Here is a 26826-nt window from a genome sequence, read left to right as displayed (position 1 = left end):
ACATTGTCATTCTCACAAAGTGTACATGATAAACTGCTCTGAGGAGCTGTGCTCTATGATGGGTATCCTTCGTTCTCACTTGCCCCATTACCTTGTTTTTCATCCCTGTGAACAACTTTGGTCTGCTTACCATAGGAAAGTTTTGTTTTCATTACATGTAGTTACTTACTGATAATCAAAGAAAAAGGTTATTTGTAAAAGAAAAAGAACTTTTAGATCACAAGTCAAAATATCTTATCTATCCCAATGATTCCTATGAGATAAAATTTATAACAGAAGAAAAGTGAAAAGGAATTCCTAGATCTGTTGTTTTGCCATTTAGAATGGCAAAGAATAATATCACGTCACTCTTAGAATTCTTAAAAACTGCAAGGGAAACTGTTGGTCCCTATCATGTTCCCACAAAACAAGTGGATCCTGAAGGATAATAGACCAGCTGAAATTCTAAGTAGCAGACATGGAGCCTGAAAGAGAAAGACCATGAATGAAAAAGGGTGAAAGAGAGAAGTACAATAATATTGAAAGTACATAACAGATAAACAAGAGCTGCATGAGAATATTCATACTGCTATCTTTAGACTCTTCATGTACATTTGAAGGTATCTGATGTATGATAACCCATCAACATAACATATAGAATGATTTTGATAAAAAATAAAAATGATGAGTGCCTGCCTGGTTTTAGGATGACGATTATGATGGCTTCATAGAATGTGTTCGGTAGTGAACTTTCTCTTTCAATTTCATTGAAGAGTTGGAGGAGTATTGGTGTGAGCTCTGCTTTGATGGCCTTGTAGAATTCCGCTGCAAAACCATCTGGTCCTGGACTTTTCTTAGATGAAAAGTCTCTTATTGCTGTTTCTATTTCAATGCTTGATATGGGCCTGGAAAGACTTTGAAAAAATTATATTAAGTGAAGTAAGCCAAGCCCAAAGAAACATAGGTCCCATGGTTTCCCTCATTTGCAATAGTTAATATATGTATGAGTCAAGCAGAAAAGGTCAGATAAGGTGATGTTAGGAAAATGAACCCTAAGATACGTATTTAAATGCTTTTTTTCTTTCATTCATTTGTTTCTAATGCATTTATATGATTATTTTCTTGTTGCTTTGTATGTCTCTCCCCCACAGTATAGCCCCTGCTTTCACTGTATTTTATGTTGTTATAATATGTGGAAGGGAAGGGGAAAAACAAGTCGTTTAAATAAGGATAAAGGTGGACCCATTGCAACAATGAGAAGTACAAGTTGTCATGTCGAAAACGAACTTTACAACTTTGGTGGGGGGTGGGGGGAGGATTGGGTGGGGGGGAGGCTTGGAATGGATGGGAAGGGGAAATAAAGGAGGAGGCTACAATGCTTGATAAGAAATATACTCATTATCTTGCCCATGTAATTGTAATCCCTCTGTACAGTTTTTTCACAATAAAAAAATAAAAATGACTCAGAAGAAATTATAAGTGCAAATATAATTTTCCCAGAAGAAATCTCTCAGAGATATTTCATGACTTTGAAAAGGATAAAGTGGCTGAAGTTAGCATAAATTTAGAAGTATGACAATTCACAAAAATATAAAAAGATATTCATATATTTCATTATATAACCCAAAGCAGAAAGCAAATATTGTTTAGATGATTTTTTAAAGCACAGTCTTTCTGGAGCTGGGAAGGTGGCTCAATGGGAGAGTGCTTGCCTTGCATGCATGGGGCCCTGGGTTTGATTCCTCAGCACTACAGAAGTAGAAAAAGACGAAGGCTCAAATGGTACCGCTAGCCTTGAGCTGAGGGACAGCACCCAGGACCCAGAGTTCAAGCCCCCTGACCAACAAAATAAAAATCAACAAAACAATGCTGGGTGCCGGTGGCTCAGGACTGTAACCCTAGCTATGCAGGAGGCTGAGTTCTGAGGATCACGGTTGAAAGGCAGCCCAGGCAGGAAAGTCCATGAGACTCTTATCTCTAATAAACCACTAGAAAACCAGAAGTGGTGCTGTGGCTCAAGCGATAGCGTGCCAGCCTTGAGCTGAAGAGTGCAGGGACAGCGCTCTGGCCCAGAGTTCAAGCCTCACGACTGCCAAAAACAAAAACACAAAAACAGTCTCTCACTTTTGTGGTCTCAACTCTGTAATACCGCCGCTTCAGACGAGGGCTAAGATTTTGGGTGTGGACCTTTATCATCCCTCCTAATTCAGACTGTAATTGATAATTTTTTAAATAAATAATTTGTTCTTAATTTTCTTCTTTGTAAACTCACATGCACCTATAAAAAGTGCTTTGGCCATCCCAGTAAGCTTCTCAAAGTACCTCCTGAGTACGACTTATAAAAAGTTGTATTATATTACAAAAAGGAAAACAATGCAACAAATAAAGAAAACGGACAATTACATATTAATGATTAATCAAATAAAAAAACAAACAATTACCAGTGTACTACATATTACATTTTACTATTTTCTCATATTCCTGTACATTTAAAACTGGCTAAGATTATGATGTTCAAAAAGAGGATTTTGTTTTGGTTTTTATTTTGGGTCCGGTTGTGGCCCTGGACTCTGAGCCTGGGCGCTGCCCCTCAGCTCTTCAGCTCAAGGCTAGTTCTCTACCACTTGAGCCACATCATCACTTCCAGCTTGTTTTTTGTTTATGGGTGTTGAGGAATCGAACCCAGGGCCTCAAGCATGCAAGGCAAGCGCTTTACCACTGAGCCACCTTCCCAGCCCCTTAAAAAGAGTTTTATAGGCTATGAGTAGTCTTTAAAATTACCCACTAAGATTACTTTTTATGGTCATCTCATCATTTGTATATGGCTTATATCATCATTTGTTCCTCACTAACATGTAAAGTAAGGAAGCCCTAAAAATTTAACAGAAACTATGTACTTAACAAAGTCTTAACTCTTCACTCTGCTTCTTTACGCAAAGACTTTGCAACTTCTTATTGGTAATGTTTCTATAAACTCTGAAATGTACATAATTAGTACCATATGTCTGCTACCATAAACCTTAAATACTTTATAGAAAAGTTTATCACCTGCCAAACAGTCCTAATTTTGGCATATATATGCAAATTCCCAAAATTAAATACATTTAAAGTTTAAAACTTTTAACAACCTTAACACTTGCTGCAGTGTTCATTATGACAGGTGCCTTGTATAGAATAATTGAATTCCTCCTCCTACACATCTCTTGAACAACAAATATCTGGAATTATTTTGTTTTTGACATGCCAATCTTGACTTTATTCTTAAATGTGTGCTTATGTAAGAAATACATGGTTCTAACAGTTTGTTGTATTGCTAAAAAAAAAAAAAAGAAATACATGGTTCTAAAATTTCACAAGAATTCTTTTGAAATTACTTTTTTTTGAATTGTCTAGTTTAACAAAATCAATTACACTTTATATATAAAAAATGTTCTAACTTGGAAAAAATTATATTAAGTGAAGTAAGCCAGGCCCAAAGAAACATAGGTCCCATGGTTTCCCTTATTTGTAATATCTAGTATATGTATGAGTCAAGTGAAAAGGTCAGATAATGTGATGTCAGGGAAATGAACCCTTAGATGTGTATTTTAAGGTTTTTTTCTTTCATGCATGTGTTTCTAACGCACTTATAAGATTATCTCTTTGTTGCTTTGTATGTCCCTCCCCCACAGTATAACCCCTGCTTTCACTATATCTGATGTCAGTATAACTTGAGGAGGAGATGGGGAAAAAACCAGTTGTTTAAGGATACAGGTGGACCTGTTGCAACAATGAGAAGTACAAGTTGTCATGTCCAAAACGAGCTTTACAACGTCGGTGCGGGGGGAGGGGGGGAAAGGGGGGGGAAGGAGAAGGATTGGGATTGGGGGGGAGGGGGGAGGCTGGGAATGTATGTGAAGGGTAAACACAGGAGGAGGCTGCAATGCTTGGTAAGAAATGTACGCATTATCCTGCCCATGCAATTGTAACTCCTCTGTACAGTATGTTCACAAATAAAATAAAATAAAATTTTAAAAAATGTTCTGTGCTCAATTAGGCAGCAAATACACTAAAATTGGAACAATACAGAGAAGATTAGCATGGCTCCTGAGCAAGGTTGACATGCAAATTAGTGAAATGTTCCATATTTTTGCAACAATAGATGCTGGAGAGTATCTGGCCACAGGGAACTCTACTGCATTCTTGGTGGGTGTGTAAACTTGTTCAACCACTTTGGAAAGCAGTATGGAGGCTCTTCAAAAGACTCCATATGAAGCTTTCCTATGATCCAGCAATCCCACTTATGGGCATTTACCCAAATGATCACAAACAAGACCATACTAAAACTACCAGCACAGCTATGTTTACTGCAGCATTATTTACAATAGCTGATATAGAGCCAACCCTGATGCCCCTCAGTAGATGAATGGATCAAGAAAATGTGGGTGCATATACACAACGGAATGCTATGCCTCCATCAGAAAGAATGGTATCACCCAATTTGTTAGGAATTGGAAAGTCTTGGGAAAAAATTTATTAAGTGAAGTAAGCCAAGTCCAAAGAAACATAGGTCCCATGGTTTCTCTTATTTTCAATAACTAATATATGTCTGGGATAAGCAGAATAAGTCAAAAGCTATGTGCATATGAGCAGATAAGATGATATTAAGGGAAATGAACCCTAAGACAGGGACACAAGTATGTTTTTTCTTTCTTGTTATTGTTTCTAACGTACTTATGATGTGCGATGTGATTTTTTTTTCTTTCTGTATATGTTCCTCCCCCACGCTATAACCCCTGTTTTCATTGTATTTGAAGTTGGTACACCTACATCCTGTGTATATGTTTCTCTAATTTGGTGAGGGGAAGGGAAATACAAAATGGTTAAATAGGGATACAGGTTAACCCATTGTAACAATGAGATGCACAGGACACTCTGTTGAAAAATGAACTTTACAATTTAGTCAGGGGGAGGGGGAGGGGAGCGTATTTGTGGAGGTGGGAGGGAAGGGATGGTGGGAAGAGGGAACAATGCTTGTTAAGAAATGTACTCATTATTTGCTCCCATAAATGTGACACCTCTGTACAGTTTTTTTATAATAAAAATCGTATGAAAATATTCTTATGTCTTGGTAGTGTAAAAATATCAGGAACAGAACAATGAAGGAATGTTGTAGACTGAGGTGAAGTCCATATAAAAATGTGCAAAACTGATGAGCGGTATATTGTGTTTTACATCATTTAAGTTACATTGAAAAAATAGGGAAGACCTAGAAGAATGAATTCTCTTTTTGATATGCTATCATAGTTCCTTAGCAGGATGAACTCTTTCCTCATTGTTGTAGACGCATCATCAGATGAGAGGAACTGATTTTTTTTGTTGGCTTCCTTACATTTATTTGTCAGTTTATGAACTACTAGTTTATGTCTGAGACAAGAAGAAAAGGTCAGATAAGTTGATGCTAGATGAAATGAACCCCAAGATAAGTAGTCAAACTTTTTTTTTCTTTCTTGCAATTGTATCTAACATATTTATAAGATGATTTCTTTGTTGCTTTGTATGTCCCTCCCCCACGGTATAATCCCTGCTTTCATTGTATTTGATGTTTTTATAATTTGTGGAGGGGAAGGGCAAAAACAAACCGTTTAAATACTGATATAGGTGGACCTATTACAACAATGAGATGGACAAATCGTTATGTTGAAAAACGAACTTTACAACTTTGGCAGGGTGGGGGAGGTAGAAGGATGGGAAGGGGAAACAAAGGTGGTAGCAGCAATGCTTGATAAGAAATGTACTAATTGCCTTGCCAATGTAATTTTAACTCCTCTGTACAGTATTTTCACAATAAATTTTTTTTTAAAAAGAAACTAAAGGAAATTAGACACACAGGCTTTGGAAAGTGTAAGGTCTGCTCCTAGATGGCAAGCAGACTCCACCCTCCTCGCAGCAAATTTTCTACCCAGTACTTGCGTTATCTAGGCAACTGGCACAAAGGGAAGAGGTCACATCTGCATCTGCTGAGGTCACATCTGAATTTGATGTGGCCACAACTTTCTCCGCCCATAACTTAGATGAGGTCTAGCTCAGACCCAGATGACCTTTCTCTACTCTTTTATAGCTCTTTCTCATCTCTTTCCTTCTCTTCTCTTTCCCAGGTCTCTTCTCTTTCCTCGCTCTCTCTTTCCCACCTTTCCCAGATGCTCTCTTTTCTAGCTCTTTTCTCTCTCTTTCTCAGCTCTTCAAGGTCTCTATCCCAGGCCTTTCCCCACCACGTTGAGGACCAAGATGGCCTGGTGTCAGCCGGAATGATGAATAAACCTACTCCTTACCTGAATACCACGTACATGCTGCTGTTCTTCCTTAGCTAACTCTTTTTAAAATCCTAACAGAAAATGACCATTTAGGATGAATGATATTGGATTTTACAATCAGAAAAATGTTTAAAAAATTATATAGATATAAAATACTCCAAAAGATTTATTCTATGAATCTATCCCTTGGAACAAATGATACGAAGTTGATTAATGTATTTTAGGATAATACATATATTCACATACCTATTTATGTTCACATAAATTTCACTTAAACAACAATTAAATGACTATATTTCTACCATCTACTTGGAGTATACTTAAATCTCTAAAAATGACTATGCTGCTGCTATAAACAGCAATTCCCCAATTGTCCTCCACAGAGGGCATCCACAGCGTACTTTGTGATAGGGCCAAAGCCTGAGTCAAGAAACTTCCAAATGGTGCCCAGTGGGTAAACTGTTTTGATTTGGTTTAAAGAAAACTAAAAAGAAACATTATTAATACCTTGCTCTTTCGTGATGTGGAGACCACCTATGAGAAAGAGTTCCTACCTTGCTCTTCAACACAGTTGTAATGAAAAAGGAAGGGACAAGACTGTGAACTTACGATGCACAGACTTGAGTGCCATGCACTGGGAGTCAAGGCGGACCATTAGTCGAGAAACAAGGAGTTGCAAGTCTAACCCACAAGACACGGCAACATCAGGCAGGCCATAGGCAGTGACGGTGAATTTGTAGCCCCATTCATTATTACTGCTGTCAGAATGAAAGAGCACCATCCTTAAACGTCACGTTCTAGAGAGAAACAAAAGTCATGTGCTCAACAAGATGGAAGGAGGCAACAACTCAGCAGTTAAGTATATTCTTTGTGACTCAAAAAAACCTTAAAAGCAGTCTCCATTTCTATAAGTTCAAAATTATTAAGGGAGAAATGTACACAGATGATACCAAAACACAAAACTCACAACTACATTTAGAAAGCAGAATTAGTAGAAAACTGCTGCTCAGCTTTCTAAAACTCAAGTGACTATCTGCTCAGCCAGTGATCACTGGCTCAGTTCTTTGTTCTCAACCAAGACCCTTGATAGGAGAGAGAAGTAAACAGTCTGAAGCAGGCTGCAGCCCAGATATTAAACAGATCTGTCAGCCGGGCTCCTAGCTTTCACCATGGTTTAAGTCTTTCTATTGGATCCACTGGCCCTTCTGAACTCAGAGATTAACAGCTCTTTAATTTATTCTGGACAACACTGGTATTAGCAAATTTCCTATGAAGAGCCAGATAGTTAAATTTTTAATCTCTACTGCAACTGTTCCTTTCTACAAGTAGAGTATCAAAGCAACCGTTAGAAATATAGGTGTGGTTACATTCTAGAAATGTGCCAGTATTAAGGTTTGTACTTAGAGCTTTGAGTCTTTTTCAGCTATTTTGCTCATGGCTGTCATTCTACCATTCAAGCCATGTCTCCACTCTGGCTTTTTGCTGGTTGATATAGGGCTCTCTTAGATTTGTCTACCTAGGCTAGCTTTAAATCTTATTCCTCAAATATCAACCTGCTGAGTAGCTAGGATTTTGAACAATATGAACATGAGCCACCAGAGCCTAGCTAGTCCTTCTCTTTCTACACACCATACCATTATTGCTCTAAAGTTGGAAAAAGGACAAGAATTGCTACAGAAGTACTTATTTACCTTGTTTGGGAAATATGACTTACCTTAGGCCACTTATAAGTACCAACTTTGTGTCAGTGTGTCTTCCCACCTTTAGAGTCTGTAAATTCCAGATAATCATACCTGTGAAGGCATAATCTCTATTATATTCTTCCTCTTGTTTTTGATCCACTATTGCTTGGAAGAAAAAACATGTGAGTCTTAGCACTTTTTGGTTTCACACCTCTCATTAAATTCCACTTCAAAATAGGTTGCCCTTGGGCTAACAAAGACAGATACTTCATGGCAGTTATTTTCATAGTTATCGGCAGATTTCTTGGTCCATATATGTAATACCACAGGCTGTTCCTGCTGCCAGGTCTCAACATCCAGCTAGGCAGACAAATGTGTAAGAGAAAATTCCAGATATTACTACACAACCAACTGTCAAAATAGACTATCAGTGCTGTAGATCACAGGCTTTGACTGCCCTGATGAAATTTTACACATGCTAATCTGATTTTCTTGTCTACGCAGAGATCAATAGACATCTATCACTCAGCAGAAGTGCATTAGGATATACTTTAGGGACTCATGCTTTTATCTTTTAGCAGTGACACAGCTATTTTTTAAAATAAATACTAGTATGAATTCCACTGGAGAAAAACACTGAATTAAAAGTTTAAAGAGCTCACATTTTTACTTAGGACCTTGGCATGTCTAAGACCACTCTTTTTTTCCTCTAAAAAATAAAGTTTTCTTTTTAGCTCAAGATTCCAATCCTAGTTACCCAGGAGACTGAGATCTGAAGATTGCAGTTTGAAGTCAGCTTTGTCAGGAAAGTCTTATCTGTAATTAAAAGCCAGAAATAGGTCAAGTGGTAGAATGCTAGTCTTGAGAAAAAGGAGCTAAGGGATAGTGCCCAGGCCCAGAATTCAAGCCCCAATACTGGCAAAAAAAAAAAAAAAAAAAAAAAAAAAAAAAAAAAAACGATTAAGATTGGATGCTGTGGCTCAAGTGGTAGAGCACTGGCTTTGAGCTGAAAAGCTCAGGAACAGTGCCCAGGCTCAGTTTAAGCCCCACAACCAACAAAAACATCAGGGTTAGAGGCATGGATTAGTTGGTTGGTAGTGCACTACCCAATGAGCCAAAGCAACAGGTACTAAGTTTGAGTTCCAGTCTTACACCAAAAAACAAAATGAGAAAATAAAAAAGATCTGCTAAATGTATATGCCCTTTCTATTACCATCAGGCAGCTATGAAACTCAAAAAGACTGTGGACAAATGTTATATAATAAAAATTAAGTATGGGAGATAATTCTTTTAAATACTAAACCTTCTTATTTGTCTTTCCATGTACATTTTCTCTTTTAGACTTCATTTTTTTTGTGTGTGTGCCTGTCATGGGGCTTGAACTCAGGGTCTTGGTGGTCTCCCTGAGCTTTTTCATTCAAGACTAGCACTCCACCACTTGAGCCACAGCTCAAGCCTACGCCTCCTCATTAGCCCCCCTCCCCCCCCAACTGATTATTTGGAAATAAGAATCTCGCAGGCTTTCCTGCCTGCACTGGCTTCAAATTGAGATCCTCAGATCTCAACTCCTGAGTATTAGTATTACAGGTATGAGCTACAAGCAACTGGCTAGACAAATCTTATAGTCTTTATTTACATAGATTTTACTTAACTTAATATAACCTAAAATGATTGGATAAATGATTGGATAAAATGATTGGATATACAGCTTTTTGGCCTCCTTTCTTGTGCTAATGACAAATCAAGATGATATTTACTATCCCTGTTGGCAAAAATACCAATAAAGCTTCTAGAGGCAACTTATTTGTATATATCTGTAGTCCAGTAGGTTTTATATGGTAGAGTCATATCTCTCTGAAGAGAGGAAGCAAAATAGGTTCAGGGCCAACTGAAGTTACCTTGCTCAGTCCTCCTTCAGGGTCATAGTAGAGCTTCTTCAACAGCTCTGTTAAGGTACTGAACTCTCTCAAGAGAGTACATTGTGAAATGTCCAAAGAACAGACGTCTAGGAGAAAGATGACCTAAAGGAAGATGAAGGAAGTACTCAGTATTCACTGCACATGCTGGTATTTCCACCAGCCCCCTCCTGGTTATTGAAAATAGCCACTTCTCCTTACCAGTTCATGAGCTGCCATGGAAAACACTGAATTACACAGTTTTTCTTTTTTTTTGGGGGGGGGGTCTGGTCGTGGGGCCTGAACTCTGGGCCTGGGCTCTGTCCCTCAGCTCTTCAGCTCAAGGCTAGCACTCTACCACTTGAGACACAGCGCCACTTCTGGCTATTTTTTCTTTTTGCTTATGTGGTGCTGAGGAATCGAACCCATGGCCTCATGCATGCAAGGCAAGTGCTCTACCACTGAGCCACCTTCCCAGCCTTACACAGTTTTTCTACTATGTTTTTTCCACTATACTTTGACAAAAGGGATTCCAAAATCACTCTCATGCTTACCAGAAACTGTCACACATCTATCAAAACATAAAGTAGTTAATATTTTATATGGTAAAAACATCATTTACTACATTATTACCAAGGGCAAAGCTAGGGAGGGCTATAGAAGCTGTAGTCCTAGCTACTTGGGAGGACTGCAGTTTAAGGTCATCCTAGACAAGAAGTTTCAGAGAACTCATCTTGAGCAACCTCATTTCAACCAATAAAAATCTGAACATATGATTATATATTTGTAGTTCCAGATATTTGGGAAGTACAAATAGGAAAATTGCCATCCAAGCTGGCCCAGACATAAATGTAATACTCTATTTGAAAAATAAGTTAAGTAAAAAAAGGGGTGTGGCTGACTTATACATGCTTAGCAAACACAAAGCCCTGAATTCAAATACCAGTACTGTGAAGGAGTGAAAGAGAAAGGGAGAGGGGAAGGGAAAAGGAAAAGGGGAAAAGAAAAGGGAGGGGGGAAGGAAAAGGGAAAAATAAGAAAAAAATGACCAAATGAGTCAGCTCTTACCCTTCCCTTTCCTTTAGTTTACAATGTGTCCATGAATCAAGGGTTCTGATCTAAAGCCAAGGCCTAAGTGGCCTCATCCAGAACTCTAAGCATTTTGTCATAATTGCTGAGACCAAATTTGGCAGAAGTGAACAGTCAATTTCTCACCATCTGTTGGATTTCATACAATTTTCTGTCGATTTACAGGAAACAAGTATCAATATTTTCAGTGACTTATAAAAGTCATAGATTTTAAAGGCTCAATACTTTCTTTTCTGGGTGATGATTAACAGAGATGGAAGATTCCCCTGATATGGAATAATATCATTTAAGAGTGCTGTATGATTGCAAAGAGAATGACTAGGCAGTAGAATGACCAAATTCTAAATAAAAACACTAGTGCTAATGGCTCATAACTGTAATCCTAGCTACTCAGCAGGCTAAGATCTGAGGATCAAAGTTTGAAGGCAGCCCAGGCAGGAAAGTCCATGAGACTCTATCTCTAGCTAACAAGCAAAAAGCCAGAAGTGGAACTGTGTCAAGTGTCAGAGTCCTCATCTTGAGCAAAAAAGCTAAGGGAAAGTGCCTAGGCCCTAAGTTCAAGTACTGGCACCTCCCTCCCCCCACAAAAAAAAAAGAAAAAAGGGCTAGGCACTGGTGGCTAATGCATGTAATCCTAGATACTCAGGAGACTGAGATATGAGGACTGGGGTTCTATGCCAACTTGACTCTCATCTCCAATTAACCAGCAAAAGAGCTGGAAGGGGTGCTGTGGCTCAAGTAGAGCACTAGCCTTAGGTAATAAAGCTCAGCAATCAGGCCCTAGGTTCAAGACCCAGAAATGGCACAAAAAAAGACAAAAATAAGCTGAACAAGGTGGTGACATAGGCTTGTAATTTCAGCACTTGAGAGGCTGAGGCAAGAGAGTCACGAGTTCAGGGCATTCATCAGCTACATAGTGAGATATGGTCTCAACAAAACAAAACCTTCCAAATAACAAAAACAAAAGCAGAAATAACTATAGATCTGAACTGAAATAAGCTATATACATCCTTGATGCATGAGTTATAATTATCTGTTTTCATGGATTGTGTATTGATACTCACATTTTTCTATAAGGTCCACAGTAAGATCTTTGGCTCCAGATCTTTGCTCTTCAGTTGCAGATAGCACCAGGAGAACAGGCTACCTTGCACAGATCAGAACAGAAAAAAGAGCACAGAGCCAACTTCCCCTGGTGCCTCACTGAGCATCATCAGCTCACACTACAAAGAAACAGATAAACAGGAAATGTCCAAATAAGGTGTTCCCAGAACTTGGGCAGGAAATATCTCTATAGAAGCAGCGGTCACTGGCAAAGCAAAAACAAAAAAAACTATGTGTATGGGGCAAAGTTATGAAAGAGCTTTCAATCCAGAATTGAACCAAGAAAAATGGTGTTAGGAAAACTTCCCTATTGCTCTGCAGTTTTGTGGAACCTATAAATATTCTTTTTGCTCCACAAGACATCTACTGCACCCCAAGACGCCCACCCTATTGTTCATCTCTTTCTTGTAATGAATCTTCTGTCTCTGAGCCCTTCTCCTGAGTCTTCAATCAAATCTCTCGCTAGCAGAGTTGAGGGAGAGTTGAAAAGAAGGTGTGAGTCTGATCAAGGTACATTGCATGAGTTTTATTTTGTTTTGTCTTTGTCAGTCATAGGGCCTGCACTCTGGGCCTGGGCGCTGTTCCTCAGCTCTTCAGTTCAAGGCTAGCTCTCTACTTCTTGTGCCACAATGCCACATCTGGCTTTTTCTGCTTATGTGGTGCTGAGGAATCAAATCCAGGGCCTCATGCATGCAACGGAAGCACTCTACCACTGAGCCACCTTCCCAGCCCCCACATTGTATGAGTATATGGACATGTCAAAATAAATCTACCATGTACCATAAATTGATAATAAAATATGGAAAAAATAAAGATAATCCATCATTGAAGGACAATAGGAAAATCACATTTTCAAGCAATTCATTTGAAAATGAAAATATAAATTCACACATCAAAAATTGTTATGCTATAGTCATGTGACCTCTTTACTAGGTTTAAACAACAATAACAACAACAAAAACAGCATTGCTAGTGATATCACTGATATTGTGTGACTGGATGCAGTGATCTCACTAAATGTTAGCTCTTCATTTTTGGAAAAGTATGTCTAATTTCAGGCTAAAGAGCAGTGTCAAGGTATTTGAAGAACTAGGAGATACATACTGTTTTTAAATGGTAAATATATATCACTAAAAAGAACAGAAGCATTTATTTGTTCTTTTGGTGGCAGTTCTGGAGCATGAGCTAACGACCTGAGTGCTGTCCCTCAGCTTTTTTGCTTGAGGCTACTACTGCTCTATTACTTGAACCACATCTCTACTTCTGGCGTTTCTGGGAAGTGGGGGGAAAAGATGTGGTTAATTGGAGATAAAAAATTATTATATTCTGGGCTGGGAAGGTGGCTTAGTGGTAGAGTGCTTGCCTTGCATGCATGAGGCCCTGGGTTCGATTCCTCAGCACCACATAAGCAAAAAGAAAAAAGCCGGAAGTGGCACTGTGGCTCAAGTGGTAGAGCGCTAGTCTTCAGTTGAAGAGCTGAGGGACAGCACCCAGGCCCAGAGTTCAGGCCCCACGACCAGATCCAAAAAAAAATTATTATATTCTTTCCTGCCCAGACTGGCTTGGATCTCAGCTATCTGATTAGCTGTAATCTAGCACCTGGTGAAAACTTAAATTTTTTAAAAAATTTTTACTGTTGCCAAACCTGGGGCTTGAACTCAGGACCTGGGCACTATCCCACAGCTTCTTTTGCTCATGGCTAGCACTCTACCACTTGAGCCACACCACCATTTCTGGATTTTTCTATATATGTGGTAATGAGGAATCAAATTGCAGGCTTCCTGGATGCTAGGCAAGCACTCTAGCACAAAGCCACATTCCCAGCCCAACCTTTAATTTTTAAAAGCGTAATTTACAAAGGATTGAAATTGGACCACTGTGTGGAATCTCTCTATAAGGAGGATGTTTTTAGAAAACATAATATTTTAAGTTAGGAGAATTGACTAAATGACTACAGAATTTAGAATTTGTAAATGAAAGAAGTAGCCAAGTAGCTTGTAATCTTCCTACCATTAAAAATGCTTAAAGATGTCTGTTGAAGATGAACCATACTAATGAGCCCAAACTTTATAAATGTCCATTCAATTTGTGTCTGAATATTTTGTGTGCCTGAAAAAAAAAATTGTGCCTATATATTGGAAGGGAAGATGGGATTTTCTCACTTTTTTATTTTATTTTAAAAACCTACTTGAAAATAATTCATGATCTTTTTGTAACTCTTTGGACTTTCTCTGAAGGGGCATCTAACCTCCAGAGGGTCTGTCACATAAGAATTATGAAGTTGGAACTGGGAAGGTGGCTCAGTGGTAGAGTGCTTGCCTTGCATGCTTGAGGCCCTCAGTTCGATTCCTCAGCACCACATAAGCAGAAAAATCTGGAAGTAGGGTTGAGACTCAAGTGGTAGAGTGCTAGTCTACAGCTGAAGAGCTGAGGGACAGCACCCAGGCCCAGAGTTCAGGCCCTATGAACGACATACAAAAAAAAAATAAAGAAGAAGAAGAAGAAGATTTATAAGTAGCCGGGCATCAGTGGCTCAGGCCTATAATCCTAGATACTGAGGAGGCTGAGATCTGAAGATCGCAATTCAAAGCCAGCCTGGGCAGAAAAGTCGTTAGACTCTTATCTCCAATAAATCACCAGAAAACCAGAAGTGTCACTGTGGCTCAAGTGGTAGTGCTCCCCTTGAGCTGAAGATCACAGGGACAGTGCCCAAGCCCAGAGTTCAAGCCCCATGACCAACAAAAGATCACAAATATTTAAGAGAGTGATTTGATCTGTCAGGAAACTGTACATGCATTTCTTTTTCTCAGGGTTTCCTAAATAACAAAAATACTACTTGTAAAGCATTTATATAATATGGAGCATTGTAACTTCTTTAGATATGGGAGGATATGGGTGGGTTCTGACTTGATCATCTGTGTATTTTGGCACTTTTAAAATATAAAAAAGAAAGGAAGAGTGGGGTGGATCTTGTTTTTCATCCAACTAGACAGTCTATGTCGCTTAATTGGAGAGTTAAGTACGTTAATATTGAGAGATAGGACTGAGAGGTATTTGGGAGGTCCTGCCATATTATCCACCTTCTTGGGTGGAAGGAGGGAGGCCCATCTTGGCGCCAGTTACTAGATACAAGGTCAACCAAAGGAGATCACCTGCTTTCTTGAGTTGGGCTAGGTCTGTAGGGTTTGTCCATTACACAATGGAGGCCTCTCTGCTTCAGAACTCCAGGAATTCCATTGGATGGCCACCAGGAAGCAGGAAGTATAGGTTCCTCGGGGTATTCCACTTAGGCTGTGCTGAATAATCCTATCCAATTCAGGAAGAATCACAAAATGAGTGTGTTGTGTTCAAATAATTTTGGGAAGTGTCGGGTTAAACAGAAGTAAATGCTTCCTCAATGTCAAACACTTCAAAATGTTAATATGCTGATTTTTGTCATGAAGCTAAAACCTAACCTCTTTGCCAGGCAGAGGCTTCAAAGCTATACATGCCCATTGGTGGTTTGCCAGGAGGAACTTGACTGCCCTCTAGCTTTGCTGCTGAGAATTACCATACAGGAATTATCTTTCATACAGAAATTACCTGTATGGAAGGGAATAGCCAGAGGGCCAATTCTTTTTGCAAATTGCTTAAAATATAAAGAAAGAAATTCCAATATCTCTTCACTTCCAAAAAAATCTTATAGACCTTTAGGTTTCTCAGTTGTTTCTAAATATCTTAATGTAATGCACTATTGAAACTAATTTCATTCCACATTTAAATTTAAATTTAAAATCATTAAAGTCTTTTAAAAAGCTCTCACTCCAGCACAGGTATGGATAAATAACTGATGTGGTCAGAAGGAGAATTATTCAGAAGACTGTAAATGGATGCTTACCTAGTTTCCACTCTGCTGGATCATAGAATACAAACTGTCCTAATTGAAAAAAGTTAGCCTTCCCAGGTTTTCTGCATATATATACTCCATCAATATTTTGTTATTAGAGGATTATTCAAGATTAGCTATATGTTGATTGATAATGACTGAGCATGACAGAAAGGTGAGGGAAATCCATCTACAATTCAGTGAGGTTCTGACTTTGTGGTTCACAAAGTGTTATGAAAGCTCTCCATGAGAAATCTAGCAGCTGCATTTCTAAAAAGTTCTTGTGTGCTTATACTTTCTGATACTGTCAATTCAAGTACTTCTCCTTGGAGTTCCATACTATTCAGTGATGCTGTATTAGCTCCTTGTTTTGCAGACCGGTCTTGGTGATGAAATTTGTGCTTTTCAAAATTGCTCTCCCAATTCCATCCATAAAATGTGGGCAAAAATTATCTGAAAAAAATTGTATCTATTAATAGTGCATATGCTTTTATTTTTCATTACAAACATAGAATGTAGTAAAAATTTTCATAGCAATTACTCTGTACTAGGTTGTGGGCAGATTCTAATGTAAATAATATGCTGTGTTCACATAGAGAATTTGACTATCCAAAGTGTAATCTGCCTGTGGTCCTAAAACCAATACCTTACTGATATTGAGTGACAAATACAACTTCCTATAAATACAGAAGTTTTCCTTGTATCTTTTTAATATATATTTTTATTGTAAAGATACTGTATGTTAGGTTTTTAAAAAGAGGAAGCCGAGTAAGAACAGCACCAGCACGCACGTGGTATTCAGATAAGGGGTAGGTTTATTTAGTAGACCTGCTTGGACCAGGCAAGGGTGGCACTCCACGTGGCTGGGAAAGGCCTGGGAATGAGAGAGAGCTGGGAAGAGAGGAAAGAGAGAGAAAAGAGCAGAGAGAGGGGTAAGAACAGTAGCACTCACGTGGTATTCAGGTAAGGGGTAGACCTGCTGGGACCAGGCAAGGTTGGCACTCCACGTGGCTGGGAAAGAGAGAGAGCAAGAAAAGAACAGCAAGAGCTAGAAACGAACAGAGAGTAAAAAGGGAGCAGCAAGAGAGCAAGAGAGCGTCTGGGCCTGGGCTAGGCCTTATGTAGGGTATGGGCGGGGAAAGGTGTGGCCACATCAAATTCAGATGTGACCTCTTCCAGGTGTCCCAGTTGCCTAGGTAACGCAGGTACTGGGTGGAGACTTTGCTGCGAGGAGGGTGGAGTCTGCTCGCCATCCAGGAGCGGACCTTACATTCCAGCCTTTTAATAATCATGAAATAGGGCGAGGATTCTCTCTGGCTACTTCCTGCTGACAAGGGGCGTCGACAATAGGGGTAAAAGGCTGGAATTTGGTCTCCTCCCAGAGAAGGCAGTGAGCAGCAGCTGTCCCTTGGTGGCGTGAGTCCTTAGATGAAATCTGGAGAAGTCTCATGAGCATTGAGGGGCTGGAAAAAAAAATACTAGAGAGCAAATAAATGGCAAGAGGAAGGACTTGGGGCTGAAAATGTTGGTAGAAATGTCCCTAGTTACTTCTGACATCTGGCAACTAGGTAGAGAATTCAGGTGACAAAGGCAAGAATATAAATCCCTGTTTAGTTAATAGGTAGACAGGTATAGACATTGGATGGGCAGGCTTCTTACTTCTACTGACCTCCCGGCTCAGGTTAATTTTGAAAGGGCAGGCACAAAGTAGCTGATGTGACATCATCTCCCCTTACTCCTTTCCACGTTCCCTTGTTCCCCAGACTGGCTGAGTCTAGGTGCTCGTTGCTGGGATGGCTTGTCCCAGTTGGTATTCAAGATTTGAACTCAAGGCCTGGGCACTGTTCCTGAGCGCTTCCGCTCAAGGCTAGCACTGAACCACTTTGAGTTATTGTACCACTAGTATTTAAGGAGGTTTGAACTCAAGGCCTGGGCACTGTCCCTGAGCACTTCTGCTCAAGGCTAGCACTCTGCCACACTGAGTTATAGTACCACTTGCAGAGTTTAGCTGGGAGACGGAGTCTTAGGGATTTTTTAGCCCGAGCTGGCTTTGAACTGAAATCTTTGCCACAAAAGCCCTTTATTATTTCCAATTAAAGCAACAAGGAGATCAAGTAGAATAAGTAGAGCTTACCTGGTTCTTATCAAGAATTGCCAACAAATATTTTGAAATGACAAAACTCATTAGATGTGATGAGAATTTTAGCACAGATATGCCCAGTATTTTAGAACCATGTAGTCAGTAGTGGAATACACAACACAAAACAAAAAAGGCAAAACTCAAAACCTAAAATTTTGACAACATTTAGACATCTTTGCTAACAAAGCACATCAGATGGTTGGGCCTCAGTTACTAGGGCCTGTGAAAACAGCAACTTGTTAGCAAGGCACCTTAGAATAGATGGAGTAGTAAACTTAGTGGAAGGTTAAGGGTCAGATGGGGCCAATCCCTTAACCCACCACGTGGCCAAGATGGCGGATTCAAGATGGCGAATTTCTGAAAGAATGCAAAGAAAGCCTGAATAGATTAAGCCTACATTGGCTAGCCTTTGAGAGGGAACCTAGAGGGGGGTCCCTGGGACCCAGCCTGCGTCGCACTCTTCAAGGCACAAGCCAAAAAGTTGTAGAAAAAAGGGTAGAAAGTTGCCCATGAATGGCAGAGAGAGCAAAGAGCCTGAAATTAAACTTCTGACCATTTACCATTGCAGTAGCAAAAACTGTGCTTCTGAGAATGGCATAAAAATGAGGCTCTCTGGCTTTCCAGGGAGCGCGGGAGGCATTTCAAAGGGGTTTCACGGCTCAGGCGTGATTCACAGCACCCCATTAAATGAGTAGAGTCAGTCTGGTGAGTGAAGGAGAGCTGACCAGGCAGAAGCGGCGTCCCGAATTCCCCCAGAGCCCTCTAGAGAGAAATGGCCAAGCCCCCAAAGCCAAGCGTCCTCGGCTTCAGAGGTGACCGCCTTTCAGCTAAAGGCCGTAGGAGCTCTCTGGCGTAGCGCCACGTCTGGACAGAGACTGAGTGACAGAGAGCCGTAGAGTAGTTTCACTCACCAGAGTAGAGAAGTGTGGACGTGGATGTGAAGGCAGCAATGGTATCGATGCGTTGATTCCGCCGCAGACAGACTGGTTCGCAAAAGGCCGTCAGAACTGCGGGTATTCCTCAGAGCAAAAAGGGAAGAACAAAAAAAAGAAAAAAGAAAAACGAGGGAAAAAAAAAAAACAGAGAAATCCCAGCTATCCTGACTTTAAGCCTTTATCCGAGTCACGGCACCATTTATGTTAGGTTTTTAAAAAGAGGTGACCGAGTTAGAACAGCACCAGCACGCACGTGGTATTCAGATAAGGGGTAGGTTTATTTAGTAGACCTGCTTGGACCAGGCAAGGGTGGCACTCCACGTGGCTGGGAAAGGCCTGGGAATGAGAGAGAGCTGGGAAGAGAGGAAAGAGAGAGAAAAGAGCAGAGAGAGGGGTAAGAACAGTAGCACTCACGTGGTATTCAGGTAAGGGGTAGACCTGCTGGGACCAGGCAAGGTTGGCACTCCACGTGGCTGGGAAAGAGAGAGAGCAAGAAAAGAACAGCAAGAGCTAGAAACGAACAGAGAGTAAAAAGGGAGCAGCAAGAGAGCAAGAGAGCGTCTGGGCCTGGGCTAGGCCTTATGTAGGGTATGGGCGGGGAAAGGTGTGGCCACATCAAATTCAGATGTGACCTCTTCCAGGTGTCCCAGTTGCCTAGGTAACGCAGGTACTGGGTGGAGACTTTGCTGCGAGGAGGGTGGAGTCTGCTCGCCATCCAGGAGCGGACCTTACACTGTACTGAGGGGTTACAGTTACATAAGTAAGGTAATGAGTACATTTCTCGTTTTTTCTCTATTGTCATTCATGGGGCTTGAACTCTGGGCCTGAGTGCTGTCCCTCAGTTCTTCAGCTCAAGGCTAGCACTCTACCACTTGAGCTACAGTGTCACTTCCTGTTTTTTGGTGGTTTATTGGAGATAAGAATTTCTTGGGGGCTGGGAAGGTGGCTCAGTGGTAGAGCGCTTGCCTTGCATGCCTGAGGCCCTGGGTTCAATTCCTCAGCACCACATAAGCAAAAAGAAAAAAGCCGGAAGTGGCGCTATGGCTCAAGTGGTACAGTGCTAGCTTTGAGCTGAAGAGCTGAGGGACAGCGCCCAAGCCCAGAGTTCAGGCCCCACAACCGGACCCCTCCCTCCAAAAAAAAGAATTTCTCACACTTTCCTGCCCAGTCTGGCTTTAAATCAGATCCTCAGATCTCAGCCTCCTGAGTAGCTAGGATTAGAGGCCTGAGCCACCAGCGCCCAGCATGAGTACATTTCTTATTGAGCACCCTCTCCTTTGTTTTTCCCCTACCATCCCTTCTTTTCACACCTCCCCAACTCATCCCTCCACCCCCTCTTTGATAGAGTGTCTTGTACAGTTCATTATTACAATGGGTCAACCTGTATCCTTTCTTCATATCTTAAATGAAGAAATGCTGGCTTGATTTTTGCTGATTCTACTTATGTAAACACATGTAAAATCACTCACCAAGTCCAAGAGCACATCATTTTTTGTCAGTTGGTATACTTGTGTTCTACACATTTATTGACAGGTTACAAATTATTCTCAAACTTTAATACATTAAAAATACTTTCTTCTTTTCTTATTTTCTTGGCCAGGAAATCAGCCAGACCTCAGCCAGCATTTCTCTCATAGGACTTTTCACATGGGTTGGTTAAATGTTGATCTGAGGTCCAGTCTTCTGAGGACTTTCTCATCTGCTTGGGAATTGATGCTGGCTGTTGGAAAAGAGCTCAAGGAAGGATGCCATTTAGAGCCTTATAATTTTATTTTTTTTATTGTGAGAATACCGTACAGAGGAGTTACAGTTACATGGGCAACATAACGAGTACATTTCTTATCAAGCATAGTTGGCTCCTCTTTCTTTCCCCTTTCCATCCCTTCCCATCTTCCCACCCACACCTCGTCATCCCCCCACCCACCAAAGTTGTAAAGCTCATTTTTCGATAAAACAACATTGAGATTCCACCTCACCCCAGTTAGAATGGTTATAATAAAGAACTCTAATAACAAAAGATGCTGGAGGGAATGTTGACAGAAGAGTACTTTTGTACATTGTTGGTGGGAGTGTAAACTTGTTTAACCACTTTGGAAAGCAGTATGGAGGTTCTTCAAAAGACTCCACATAGAGCTGCCTTATGACCCAGAAATCCCACTTTTGAGCATTTACCCAAATGATCACAAACAAGACCATACTAAAACTACCAGCACAACTATGTTTATTGCAGCTTTATTTACCATAGCTAAGATATGGAACCAACCCAGATGCCCCTCAGCAGATGAATGTATCAAGAAATTGTGGTATATATACACAATGGAATTCTATGCCTCCATCAGAAAGAATGACATTGCCACATTTGTTAGGAAGTGGTAAAACTTAGAAAAAATTATATTAAGTGAAGTAAGCCAGGCCCAAAGAAACATAGGTTCCATGGTTTCCCTTATTTGCAATAATTAGTATATGTCTGAGTCAAGCAGAAAATGTCAGATAAGTTGATGTTAGGGGAATGAACCCCAAGATAAGTATTCAAATGTTTTTTTTTGGTTTTTGACTTTCATGAAATTGTTTCTAACATATTTATAAGATGATTTCTATGTTGCTTTGTATGTTCCTCCCCCACGGTATAACCCCTGCTTTCAATGTATTGATGTAGGTATAATTTTTGGAGGGGAAGGGAAAAAACAAATCGTTTAACTAGGGATATAGGTGGACCCATTGCAACAATGAGATATATAACTTTATTTTTTTACCAGGGCATTTTCCTGCTACTTTGGTTGTTGAGAATGTCTATAAGAGCAAGCATTCTGTAGGGAGCTGGGAAACACGATATGTTCTTTACTTACTGAGATTTCTGAGTGACTTGTACTGCATTTTGCAAGTCAAATCTGTCAAAACCTAATAGTTTTAAGAGATAAGAGGAGTGGTAAAAGAACTAATAGAGACAAATACATTTTCAACATATTTTGTTTCAAATATTCCATCTAAGGCATATTCAACAACTAGTGAAACTTGTGTTGGCTGTAAATATGTCTTTCTCCATGTGTGCATGTATACATGTGTATATGTATGTGTGAATTTATGTGTATAGTAACATACATGTGTACATATATAAGGGCATATGCATACATATATGCATATATAAATAAATATACATATGCAACTATATGTACATATATATAAATCAGTGTTCAGTGATTTAATCAATAGTTCCCAGCACATTGTCATTCTCACAAAGTGTACATGATAAACTGCTCTGAGGAGCTGTGCTCTATGATGGGTATCCTTTGTTCTCACTTGCCCCATTACCTTGTTTTTCATCCCTGTGAACAACTTCGGTCTACTTAACATAGGATAGCTTTGTTTTCATTACATGTAGTTACTTACTGATAATCAAAGAAAAAGGTTGTTTGTAAAAGAAAAAGAACTTTAAGGTCACAAGATAAAATATCTTATCTATCCCAATGATTCCTTTGAGATAAAATTTATAATAGAAGTAAAAGTGAAAAGGAATTCCTAGATCTGTTGTTTTGCCATTTAGAATGGCAAAGAATAATATCACGTCCCTCTTATAATTCTTAAAGAATGCAAGGGAAACTGTTGGTCCCTATCATGTTCCCACAAAACCAGTGGATCCTGAAGGATAAAAGACCAGCAGAAATTCTAAGTAGCAGACATGGAGCATGAAAGAGAAAGACTATGAATGAAAAACGGTGAAAGAGAGAAGTACCATAATACTGAAAGTACATAACAGATAAACAAGAGCTGCATGAGAATATTCATACTGCTATCTTTAGACTCTACATGTACATTTGAAGGTATTTGATGTATGATAACCCATCAACATAAAATATAAAATGATTTTGATAAAAAATAAAAATGATGAGTCCCTGCCTGGTTTTGGGATTAGGGTTATGATGGCTTCATAGAATGTGTTCGGTAGTGAACTTTCTCTTTCAATTTCATTGAAGAGTTGGAGGAGTATTGGTGTGAGCTCTGCTTTGAAGGCCTTGTAGAATTCCACTGTAAAACCATCTGGTCCTGGACTTTTCTTAGATGGGAGGTCTCTTATTGCTGTTTCTATTTCAGTGCTTGATATGGGCCTGGAAAGACTTGGAAAAAATTATATTAAGTGAATTAAGCCAAGCCCAAAGAAACATAGGTGCCAGGGTTTCCCTCATTTGCAATAGTTAGTATATGTGTGAGTCAAGCAGAAAAGGTCAGATAAGGTGATGTTAGGAAAATGAACCCTAAGATATGTATTTAAATGTTTTTTTTCTTTCATGCATTTGTTTCTAACTCATTTATATGATTATTTCTTTGTTGCTTTGTATGTCCCTCCCCCACAGTATAACCCCTGCTTTCACTGTATTTGATGTCGGTATAATTTGTGGAGGGGAAGGGGAAAAACAAGTCGTTTAAATAAGGATACAGATGGACCCATTGCAACAATGAGAAGTACAAGTTGTCATGTCGAAAATGAACTTTACAACTTTGGTGGGGGGGTGGGGTGAGGACTGGGTGGGGGGGGAGGCTTGGAAGGAATGGGAAGGGGAAACAAAGGAGGAGGCTACAATGCTTGATAAGAAATGTACTCATTATCTTGCCCATGTAATTGTAACCCCTCTGTACAGTTTTTTCACAATAAAAAAATAAAAAATAAATAAAAATAAAAATGACTCAGAAGAAATTATAAGTGCAAATATAATTTTCCCAGAAGAAATTTCTCAGAGATATTTCATGACTTTGTAAAGGATAAAGTGGCTGAAGTTTGTATGAATTTAGAAGTATGACAATTCACAAAAATATAAAAAGATATTCATATATTTCATTATATAACCCAAAGCAGAAAGCAAATGTTGTTTAGATGATTTTTTGAAACACAGTCTTTCAGGAGCTGGGAAGGTGGCTCAATGGTAGAGTGCTTGCCTTGCAATGCATGAGGCCCTGGGTTTGATTCCTCAGCACCACAGAAGTAGAAAAAGATGAAGGCTCAAGTGGTAGTGCTAGCCTTGAGCTGAGGGACAGCACCCAGGCCCCAGAGTTCAAGCCCCATGACCAACAAAATAAAAATCAACAAAACAATGCTGGGTGCCAGCAGCTCACGACTATAATCCTAGCTATGCAGGAGGCTGAGTTCTGAGGATCACAGTTCAAAGCCAGCCTGGGCAGGAAAGTCCGTGAGACTCTTATCTCTAATAAACCACTAGAAAACCAGAGTGGCGCCGTGGCTCAAGGGGTAGAGAGCCAGCCTTCAGCTGAAGAGTGCAGGGACAGCACTCCAGCCCAGAGTTCAAGCCTCACGACTGACAAAAACAAAAAACACAAAAACAGTCTCTCACTTTTGTGGTCTCAACTCTGTAATACCACCGCTTCAGATGAGGGCTAAGATTTTGGGTGTGGACATTTATCATCCCTCCTGATTCAGACTGTACTTGATAATTTTTTTAATAAATATTTTGTTCTTAATTTTCTTCTTTGTAAACTCACATGCACCTATAAAAAATCTTTGGCCATCCCAGTAAGCTTCTCAAAGTACCTCCTGATGACGACTTATAAAAAGTTGTATTATATTACAAAAAGGGAAACAATGCAACAAATAAAGAAAACCGAAAATTAAATATTAATGATTAATAAAATAAAAAAACAATTACCAGTGTTTTCAGTATTTGAAGTGCTCTACATATTAGATTTTACTATTTTCTCATATTCCTGTGCATTTAAAACTGGCTAAGATTATGATGTTCAAAAAGAGGATTTTGTTTGGGTTTTTATTTTGGGTCCGGTCGTGGGCCTGAACTCTGAGTCTGGGCACTGCCCCTCAGCTCTTCAGCTCAAGGCTAGTTCTCTACCACTTGAGCCACAGCACCACTTCTGGATTGTTTTTTTGCTTATGGGTGCTGAGTAATCGAACCCAGGGCCTCAAGCACGCAAGGCAAGCGCTTTACCACTGAGCCAACTTCCCAGCCCTTTAAAAAGAGTTTTATAGGCTATGAGTAGTCTTTAAAGTTACCCACGAAGATTACTTTTTATGGTTCATCTCATCAGTTGTATATGGCTTATATCATCATTTGTTCCTCACTAACATGTAAAGTAAGGAAGCCCTAAAAATTTAACAGAAACTATGTACTTAACAAAGTCTTAACTCTTCACTCTGCTTCTTTACGCAAAGACTTTGCAACTTCTTATTGGTAATGTTTCTATAAACTCTGAAATGTACATAATTAGTACCATATGTCTGCTACCATAAACCTCAAATACTTTATAGAAAAGTTTATGACCTGCCAAACAGTCCTAATTTTGCCATATATAAGCAAATACCCAAAATTAAATACATTTAACACTTTTAACAAACCTTAACACTTGCTGCAGTGTTCATTATGACAGGTGCCTTGTATAGAATAATTGAATTCCTCCTCCTACACATCTCTTGAACAACAAATATCTGGAATTATTTTGTTTTTGACATGCCAATCTTGACTTTCTTCTTAAATGTGTGCTTATGTAAGAAATACATGGTACTAACAGTTTGTTGTATTGCTAAAAAAAAGAAATACATGGTTCTAAAATTTCACAAGAAATCTTTTGAGCTTACTTTTTTTGAATTGTCTAGTTTAAGAAAATCAATTACACTTTACATATAAAAAATGTTCTGTGCTCAATTAGGCAGCAAATACGCTAAAATTGGAACAATACAGAGATTAGCATGGCCCCTGAGCAAGGCTGACACGCAAATTAGTGAAATGTTCCATTTTTGCAACAACAGATGCTGGAGAGTATGTGGCCACAGGGACTCTACTGCATTCTTGGTGGGAGTGTAAACTTGTTCAACCACTTTGGAAAGCAATATGGAGGCTCATCAAAAGACTCCATATAAAGCTCTCCTATGACCCAGCAATCCCACTTTGGGGCATTTACCCAAATGATCACAAACAAGACCATACTAAAACTACCAGCACAACTATGTTTACTGCAGCATTATTTACAATAGCTGATATAGAGCCAACCCTAATGCCCCTCAGTAGATGAATGGATCAAGAAAATATGGGTGTATATGCACAATGGAATTCTATGCCTCCATCAGAAAGAATGGTATCGCCCAATTTGTTAAGAACTGGAAAGTCTTGGAAAAATATTTATTAAGTGAAGTAAGCCAAGTCCAAAGAAACATAGGTCCCATGGTTTCCCTTATTTTCAATAACTAATATATGTCTGTGATAAGCACAATACATCAAAAGCTATGTGCATATGAGCAGATAAGATGATATTAAGGGAAATGAACCCTAAGATAGGGTTTTTTACTTTCTTGTTATTGTTTCTAATGTACTTATGATGTGTGATGTGATTTTTTTTGTTTCTGTATATGTTCCTCCCCCACGCTATAACCCCTGTTTTCATTGTATTTGAAGTTGGTAAACCAACATCCTGTGCATACGTTTCTCTAATTTGGTGAGGGGAAGGGAAATACAAAATGGTTAAATAGGGATACAGGTTAACCCATTGTAACAATGAGATGCACAAGACACTCTGTTGAAAAATGAACTTTACAATTTAGGCAGGGGAAGGGGGAGGGGAGTGTATTTGTGGAGGTGGGAGGGAAGGGATGGTGGGAGGAGGGAACAATGCTTGTTAGGAAATGTACTCATTATTTACTCCCAGAAATGTGACACCTCTGTACAGTTTTGGTTTTTTTTGGGTCCGGTTGTGGGGCCTGAACTCTGGCCTGGGCGCTGTCCCTCAGCTCTTCAGCTCAAGGATAGTGCTCTACCACTTGAGCCACAGCACCACTTCCAGCTTTTTCTGCTTATGTGGTGCTGAGGAATCAAACCCAGGGCCACATGCAT

General features: G+C 39.6%; 1 long non-coding RNA gene and 2 other non-coding genes across 3 annotated transcripts in view; all 3 read left to right on the top strand.

Annotated features, from left to right (window-relative positions):
• Nucleotides 1-26826, top strand: part of LOC138809153 (uncharacterized) — a 111734-nt gene that overhangs the window by 58089 nt on the left and 26819 nt on the right. The gene's annotated exons all lie outside the window — the stretch shown is intronic.
• On the top strand, nucleotides 4004-4110 carry LOC138809158 (U6 spliceosomal RNA). The gene has a single exon (XR_011366738.1). It is a non-coding gene; the product is annotated as a U6 spliceosomal RNA (small nuclear RNA).
• On the top strand, nucleotides 25637-25740 carry LOC138809159 (U6 spliceosomal RNA). The gene has a single exon (XR_011366739.1). It is a non-coding gene; the product is annotated as a U6 spliceosomal RNA (small nuclear RNA).

Source organism: Dipodomys merriami, unplaced genomic scaffold (assembly GCF_024711535.1).
Source record: "Dipodomys merriami isolate MVZ:Mamm:240054 unplaced genomic scaffold, mDipMer1.0.p SCAF_488, whole genome shotgun sequence".
NCBI lineage: Eukaryota > Metazoa > Chordata > Mammalia > Rodentia > Heteromyidae > Dipodomys > Dipodomys merriami.
This window is presented reverse-complemented; position numbering and strand designations above follow the sequence as displayed.